Source organism: Salvia miltiorrhiza, chromosome 3, assembly GCF_028751815.1.
Source record: "Salvia miltiorrhiza cultivar Shanhuang (shh) chromosome 3, IMPLAD_Smil_shh, whole genome shotgun sequence".
NCBI classification, from domain to species: domain Eukaryota; kingdom Viridiplantae; phylum Streptophyta; class Magnoliopsida; order Lamiales; family Lamiaceae; genus Salvia; species Salvia miltiorrhiza.
This window is the reverse complement of record NC_080389.1, coordinates 41,627,725-41,634,366: the sequence shown is the minus strand read 5'-3', so window position 1 is coordinate 41,634,366 and position 6,642 is coordinate 41,627,725. Positions and strand designations below refer to the sequence as shown.

General features: G+C 41.6%; 1 long non-coding RNA gene across 1 annotated transcript; it reads left to right on the top strand.

Annotated features, from left to right (window-relative positions):
• Window positions 1–1,032: 1,032 nt before the first annotated feature.
• LOC131016776 (uncharacterized) lies at window positions 1,033–3,421 on the top strand. Its single transcript, XR_009099217.1, has 2 exons — window positions 1,033–2,361; window positions 2,453–3,421. It is a non-coding gene; the product is annotated as an uncharacterized LOC131016776 (long non-coding RNA).
• The last annotated feature ends 3,221 nt before the right edge of the window (window positions 3,422–6,642 follow it).

Genomic DNA, 6,642 nt, shown 5'->3' with positions numbered 1-6,642 from the left:
TAATCTTAACTGTGCTTCGGATAACCTCCTGGCAAGCACCCATCCTTATAACATTCTTAATCTGTTAGTGCACGAAGGCGATCAACCCATCGAGCCACTAACCTTGTGTACACAATCCTCGTTTAGCGTGTTAGGCCAAATGAGAATCTCGATCGATGCTTAAGCGAGCCTTAAACAATTACAGAACGCACATAAAAACATTTATATTGGATAAATAGATAATTTTCATGAAATATCAGAGCTTATATAACTCAAGATACATTGTATTTAAAATAAAGCTCACCTGAATAGGCAAAGCCTATAGTTTAATCGTAAACCTGTCACGGGAAAGCAGTGCTAATCCTCCTGGTCCTCAAAGCCTACAAGAAATATATTCTTAATAGGTCTCTTGGTGCTATTCTAACTTCTAAATAAAAAGGGGAAAATCACTAACTATTGATACACTTTACCCGAATTAATAATCTCTTTAAGTGAATCCATAAACTTTTAATACATAATTAGTAATTTTAACAAATATAATTAATAATGTTAAATTTACAACTTATAAAATTATTAATAATCTATATATATACATATATATATATATATATATAACTTTAATCTTGAGAGAGAATTAATAAAATTTATTAAATTATTTACAGGTCCAAAATAATAATTAAGTCCAAGAAAATAATTTGAGAAAAAACCTACAATGAAAGATAAGGCCCAAGCATAAAACATAAATTGAGCCTATAACTTTTACTCCCTCCGTCCCGCGAGTCTTGACACGTTTGGGTTCGGCACGGGAATTAAGGAGTTGTAGATTAGTGTTTTAAGTGTGTAATTAATAAAGTATAAAATTGTAAAGTAGGAGAGAGAATGTAATAAAAGTGATAAAGTATGAGATAGAGGATATAATAAAGGTGATAAAGTAGGAGAGAGAATGTAATAATTATTACCAAAAAAGGAAACGTGTCAAGATTCGTGGGACGGCCCAAAAAGGAAAACGTGTCAAGATTCGTGGGACGGATGGAGTATTAAACAGCAGCCCATTTAGAAATTAAAATCGGCCCATTAGCTAAATTAAAGCCCAAATATAGCTTAAGCCCAATTTAAAAAAAAAGTAACTAAAACTAGAGAATAGAAATCACCTCTCACTTTCTCTCTCTCCCAATTCGGTTCCCCCCCTTCCCTTATCTCTCCAATTTCTCACTACACACCCACTGCCTCCCTTCTCCCTCCATAGCTCCGCCGCCGGCCGCCTGCCCCAGCTCCGGCGAAATCTTCGCCGGAAACACCTCCCTCTGGTCGTCCCCCTCTCACCCCACTCTATCCATCGTTTCTCACCCTCTCTTCTTCCCCCTTAAACATCCGCCGTCTGCTCCCTTCTCCGGTGATAATCGCCGGCAGCCGCGTCCTCCCACACGGCCACTTCACTCTCGCCACCTCTCTCTCTCTCTCGCCCTCACGCCGCCTCGCCTCCTGCCAGCCAACAGCCGTCCGTCTTGGGCCTCCGCCTCCTCCTCCGCCTGCTTTAGCTACGAGCGGCCGGTGGGCTGCTGCCACCTGCAGCACCGGCAGCTGCGACTTTGTCAACTCAGAGTGAGGCTCCGACAGACCCCCTCCCAGCTCTCACCACTTTCTCGACTCTCACTCTCTCCGAAGGTAAGCAAGAAAGATTCAACTCAGATTCGAAGAAAATAAAGATGGGTTCTTGGAGAAATCTGAAATTGCATAAATGTTATGTCCTTAGGTTTTCTTGTTTCCAAAGGTTCTGTACAAATTCTTCTTTGTTTCTGAAGATTACGGAAATGTAGTTGAGTATAGGAGTATGAAGTTGAACCTTAGACACACAATTATGGTGGCAGCGGTGAAGAAATGGTGGCTTTTGTTGTATTTTGGTTCTGTGGAGTATAAAATGAGCTTGATTATCTGCTGCAGAAGATTGTCTTGGAAAATAGATGGAGTTGCGTATAGGATCAATTGTCAAGATTTGGAAATAAAGTAGTAAAAGATTTGGCACTGCAGAATTTTTTGGGAAATGGAAGATTTGATACTGCAAAATTTTTGGGGAAAATGGAGAATGTTTCAGCCTTCATGCTCACACGTTGCTGTTCTCACCAAAACTTCAAATTTTAGGCTGTAGGCCCCAAAAAAATTATTCAACTCATAAGTAAAAATTTAGGGTTAATAGCCGGAAAATACATGAACTATTTTCAAATTTGCATATTGCACATCACCTTCAAAAATAGCCTCAGAATACATCACTTTTTAATTTTGTTGCAAATTGCACATGCGTTGACCACCACCTTGATCGGTGTTGACGTGGCACCGGAATTTTCAGACGTGGACTTACCGGCATTCAAAACGACGTCGTTTTAAGTGAGTATAAATTTAAAAAACAAAAAAAAAAAAGGAAAAATCCCCAAATCTACCTTCTTCTTGCCTGAACCTTCTTCCCCAAATCTCGTAGGTCTTCATGAGCAACCGCTGCTCCTGAATCTCCGCCAGCATGAGAGTGACGTGCAGCGGCGAGGAATCGATCTGTTTCTACTAGTAGGCGCATTTGGAGCTCGGCGTAGGCGGCCTTGGCGGTGGAGATGGTGGTGAAGAGCTTGGCGACGAAAGCTTCCATGGCGGCGCGGGTCTTGCAGTCCTCCATGGCTTCCTCGGCATCCTCGGTCTCGAATTGACGCGACTCGCAGCAGCGGAGCTTGTCTTGACGAATCAAGAGGCAGAATACTCCTGGGTTGGAGCGGTGTCTTGAGCCGAAGAAAATGGGGGAAATGGGGGGGGGGGGTTTTGCTGCGAAAACCCTAGATCCGAAGCGGGTTGTCCTCGCTGCTTCTTTAGGGGCGGCGGCGAGCCACCGTTGCTATTGCCATCAATTGAGGACGGAGCCGTCCTTGGAAGGGTTTCTGAAATAAGGAGAAGTTTTGGGTGTTTTGGTGTTTTGAGTCAGAATGAGAGACGAGGGGCGGCGTCCGACGTTGGAGTTGCAGGGAGGAGGGAGGCTGCGGTGGGCGCCGGTCTGCTGCTGCGTCGGCGTCGGAGTTGCAAATGCTCAAAGGGGCGGTGGAGATTTCTTTGATGTTTGATTTCTTTGATTTTTGTGGTGGAGATTTTTGTGGTGGTGATTAAGGTGGAGGTGAGGGAAAACAGTGGCTTGCCGGATTCTGAAAATGGTGATGGTTCGTCGGATTCTGGAATGGCTCGCCGGAAAAGTAAGGATTTTTTTTTTTAATTCTTCAAAATATCAAAACGACGTCGTTTTGCCCACGTGGCTTGCCAGCGTGTAAAAAAATCCACGAGTAATGCCATGTAATGTTAAATATTGTCCACGTCATCGCCGGTCAAACTTAAGAACTGCCGGAACTTTCGCCGTGTGCAATTTACGATAAAATTAAAAGGTGATGTATTCTGAGGCTATTTTTGAAGCTCGTGTGCAATTTGCAAATTTCGTGAAAGTTCGTGTATTTTTCGGCTATTAACCCAAAAATTTATTGTGCTTAAGATCCATCAGAAAATAAATAAATAATTAAATAAAATTAAAATACTTGTGAGAACATTTTCGTATATCTTATAAAGCGGCCTCAAGGCCTTTAATCGATAGGATAATAGTAAAAAAAAACTCAATTATAAAATAAATCTCTTTAAAACAATATAACTTAATTAAAAATCGTGCGTGTATCAATAGTATACTAATTAAATATCTTATATATTTCCTATGAAAGGGTTGGGATATCACACACCTCCCCCTTCAAAAAAATTTCGTCCCCGAAATTTACATGCCTTAGCAATCTAACTCGGGGTATAGAGTCTACATTTTTTTTTTCTTCTAGTTCTCACATCGTTTCTTCTACACCATGGTGGTGCTAAAGTACTAACCAAAGGAGTCTGCTTGTTTCTTAAAACTTGGACCTTTCGCTCAAGAATCTAGATTGGCTTATCTCTATAGCCTAGGTCTTGGGCAAGAATTACTTCATCATGCTTTTACTCCGTGCTTTGGATCAACACGTACTTTCATAATTGTGAAACGTGAAATACATCGTGCACGTCCCCAATGCTAGGTGGCAGTGCCAACCTATAAGAGCACCCGCATCGCGGGTCCTCGATGGGGTACTCGAGGAGACCATCGTCCTCGAGGAGGGCGATGCGGCGAGGAGCTCCTCGAGGACTCCTCGAGTTATCGAGTATCCTCGATAGGGCGAAGGAGATGGCGCGTGCAATGCACGCGCCCAATTTAAAAAAAAAAAATGAAAAAATTGAAAATTCGAATTTATATACACTTTTTGACTGCAGCTCCTCGGTCTCCGCACCTTTGACCGACGGATTTAATTTTTTTTTTTTTTTTTTAATTTTCCCTTCTTCTCTTCTTTAAAACACCCATCTTCTTCTTCTCTTCTCCACACCTCTTCTCCTTCTTCCTTCATCCTTCTTCCTTCTTCTCTTCACACCTGTTCTTCTCCTACAATTTTCTCCGTCATGGATCCACACAACCCTTTCTACGATCCAAATTGGTGCCCTGATCTCTCCTCCGATTATCATCCCGATATGGGAGGAATCAACTTGGAGGAGAGCCCGCCCGAGGAGGAACCGGTGAGTGCTCAGCAGAGTGTCTCCCCACCAAAAAAAGGCGGCCGGAGGAAGGAAAAGGCCACCAAAATGAAGCACGACAAACCAAAAGTTTACCGTCATACTTACCTTCCACAGCATACGGATCTCATCGTCCAAATTTGGGCGGAGGAGACCAACGACTCGATCCGTGGGACGGATCAGAAGGGAGAGTCATATTGGGGCCGGATCCGCGAACGTGTGTGCCCCATCCTCGGCGTCGACCTCGGCATTAAGCAACTTCAAGGCCACTGGTCCCGGGTGAGCGCGGATGTGCGTCTCTGGGAAGCTGTTTGGGTGGAGACGAGCAACAATTGGCCGTCCGGTCATTCGGATGATATGATTCGTGAAAAGGCCCAAACCATCTTCAAGGCTAGAAGCCCAACCAATGCCTCCTTCAATTTCTGGAACGCGTGGAGAACTCTCCAGCACAATCCCAAGTTCAAGTCGATGTACCTCCTTGGAGACGTGCATGCCTCCAAGAGGACAAAGACTACGGAAGAGGGCGGCTTCACCACCTCGGCGTCGGGCGAGGAGATCTCTTCTGCTCGGCCCATTGGCAACAAGGCGGCGAAGGCGGCGGCCAAGGCGGCGAAAGGGAAAGGGAAGGCTGCAGCGTCGCATACGAGCTCGGATCCTCCACCAGAAATTGTGGAGAGGTTGGATAGGAACGACGCGCAGATGAGGGCATTCACCGCCCAGTACCAGCGGAGGAACGATCTCCGGGAGAGGGAGCTCGATATGCAGCTCCTGAACACGGATACGACGAACATGACGGACGCACAACGTGCATTGCACGCGTCCATGGTCGCCGACGTGCTCAGGCGTCGTGGTCTATCCTAGGCTTTTAATTATGTGATTTTAATGATGTTTTAGGTTTTTTAAATTTTTATGTATTTTTTTTTATGTTTTAAGTAATTTTAAATTTTATGTTTAATCCAGTATTTAAATATGCAATTTAAATTATGCAATAAAATTTAAATGAAAAACATAAAATCAAAACTAATATTATCAAGGAGGCTATCAAGGAACCCCAATGCAGCACTACCTACTCAATAACACAAACACTATCAAGGAGGCTATCAAGGAGGCTATCAAGGAGGTCCCAATGCGGATGCTCTAAGCTACATTGCTCACTCTTTCTAGGATCTCAAAATGTCCTACATAACGGGGTTGCAAAATACCTCTACTTCTAAAATGGATAACTCCTTTTATTGAGAAAATTTTGAAAATTTTGAAAATGGATAACACACAAAATTGAAATGAATAGCAGATGAAGGAATGTATAGCAACAGAAGGAACCCATGGAATATATTGTGTTAGCTTAAATTCACAATATAAACTAAAAGGCACAGTTGATGATCAACAAAATTTAGTAAAAAATCGATGTTGTTGGAGTTATATACGGTGTTAAAAATCATATATTATGATCAAAATCTAGCAAACATTTCAATTTAGGAATGAAAAACTAAAAGCACAGTTTGTAGTCAACAAAACTTACTTTATGTATAATGAAGAAAACAAAGCTCATATTGTGGAAAAAAAATAACGAAAAAAACAAATATTTTCACATGTAATTCACAGCAGACAAAATTATACGAACAATATGTTAAATTTATAAACAAAAAGTTTGAAATCTATTCCATTAAGCAAAATATGATCTAACACATCTATTTAAACATAACTTTTTACAATAACTATCAAATTGAATATAAGTGTTGATGGAGGTAGATAGGATTACTTATCGTTCTTAAACTTTTGATCTTACAGTGATGCGTACGAGTGTTGATTTTGTGGGAAATGCTGAATCTTTGTAGTGGTTGCTATGAAGAAGGAGAAGTTATTCCTTCGAGAGAAATGAACAGGGAAAACTTTTCAATGTTTTGCAGTCTTAATATTGTGATTGACAATATGTCTTTTCATCTTCCACTTGGTAATTGGTTTTAATTAATGAGTAGTAAATTTCCCTCCCTTTTTGTTTACAACGTTTAATTACATAAAGGTTTAGTAAGAATCGGTATTAATATTTAATATTTAATTTTGTATTTA